Raw genomic sequence first — 2,095 nt, forward strand, 5'->3', positions numbered from 1 at the left:
TTATGTCTCATAATTATTAAAAAAGAAAATGAAATGTAAAAGTTGTTAAAGGATATGGGAATGGCTATATTTTCCAAGAGAGACAGAAAAAAATGAGAAAGTCTAAGCAAGTGATGAAGGTCTGTGTAGGTTTGTTATGATATATAAAGGATGAGACAAAAATAATACACACCTTAGCTTAAAATTTCTAAGACCATAATTTAGTCAACTACTGTAAGGTACAAAATATATGTCTAGTCAAGGTTTATCTGAGAACCTTTGGTCTTTGCCAAACTTTATCTACATGGCACATGGTAATTAAAAGTACCAGACTGGTGTAACTAACCTTCTTGGATGTTTAACAGCCATACTTTGAGGCTTGTACTAATATGGTCAGAGGGAATTAAAGGACAGTTTTTTGCTCCTTGTCCTCCAAGGTCGACTAAGTTCCAGGGGACTGTGGACCATCTCTCAAAATGTCCTCTAACTGTGGTGAGTCACCTGTCCTCTTGTTCAGGGAGGCCATGGAAACACCACCAGATGTACTTGAACCAGTGTCCAGTCTACAAAGAGGAGGGTTAACTTAGAGGAAATATTTCCTCCATGCTTCCAAGTGAAGCCAGCCACAGTTGAGCAGGACCTTTGTCTTATAATGATCATTTTAAAAGACAAATGAAATTATTGCAGTTGAATTCATAAGACAATTTTACCAAATTTTTTCATTAGTTGCTCATAAGTACTGTCTCATCTGTGCAGTTAGTTTAGAGGTCACATATGTTATTTGAATATGACACAAAACTTGGCAGAACAGGAGGCATTCTAGCAAACAAGTTCTGATATTAGTGGGACAAAATTGAATGTATTGCAATTTATTGTGCAAATTTAGATTTGAACTAAGCCCAGTGCTGTAATCTGTTTTATTAGTTCTTTAAAATTTTTAAATATAATTGACCAGATTATTCTTCTTGTGGAAGGGGAGAAATAGAATGGATTAAGTAAAAACTGAATGTGAAGAGGAGAAAAATGTGGTCTTCAGAATGCATGAAGTCTTTGAATATTTTATGACATTTCCTGTTTCATTCTAAGTGGAGATTGAAGAAACTATTTAGAAAATGGCTAGTATTGTAGTTGTATAAATACAGTTGTCTTTATTGATCTGAAACTGCACAGAGTTGTTCTCTACTTCAAATTTCAGTATTAGGTAAGTGCACTTACCATTTTTTACCTTGTATTTTACATTTTGATGTTTTGTATTTGTTTTTGAAATGGTGTTTGTGCTATTTGTGTGTGATTTTGTATGTTGAGTATGCATATACATCAATCTTAACAAGATCATACTCACGATTACTGTATTTAAATAATCATTTATTTAAAATAATAACCAGAAGATGTATTTTAGTAACATAATTTCACACAAAATGATTTTATATTGCCAAAATTTTGCCTCTGAGCTAGCATCTTGAGAAATCACAATACAACTTAGAACCAATAAACTCAGCCTCAGAACAAGAAAGAATTAAAATTCATTTAATTTTCATGGTCCAAAAATAGATCTTTGGGGGCAGACTGCCAACAGTTTCCTTTAGTTAAAGAAAATAAATATTGTACAACCCCTACCACACAGACAAAAACAGAGGGAATATTTTGAATTTTACATCAACTGACTTTGTTAAGATATTCAAATAAGTAGTATCCTTTCCTAAGGAGAATGATTCCCTCTTTAATTAGAGTATAAAAATATGAAAACTATAATGCAAAATGTGACCATCTGCATTTCTCAGTCGTGTCTTTTGCAGTTAGAAGTCGCAGGTGTCTTTTAAACAATGATGAATTAGAGGGGATGCTCTTTTCTCACTCATTTGCCTGTTAACTACCTTCGTGATAATAATGCATTTGCATTTTTAATTTGCTCAGTTGTAAATGAGCACCTCTGAACCACTTCCTAATTATTTTACAATTTTCTTGTATTGTTCATTATTCATGCTTTCTATTTACTAAATAAAAATGACTTTTCCTCCAAAGGACATTTGCAATTCTTATTATGCCAAACATAGATTGTTTGGCTTTATATAAGAAACAAGGAATGGAAGCAAACATAGAGACAATGCATTCAACA

The sequence above is a fragment of the Nannospalax galili genome, unplaced genomic scaffold, assembly GCF_000622305.1.
Source record: "Nannospalax galili isolate Female #2095 unplaced genomic scaffold, S.galili_v1.0 scaffold1959, whole genome shotgun sequence".
NCBI lineage: Eukaryota > Metazoa > Chordata > Mammalia > Rodentia > Spalacidae > Nannospalax > Nannospalax galili.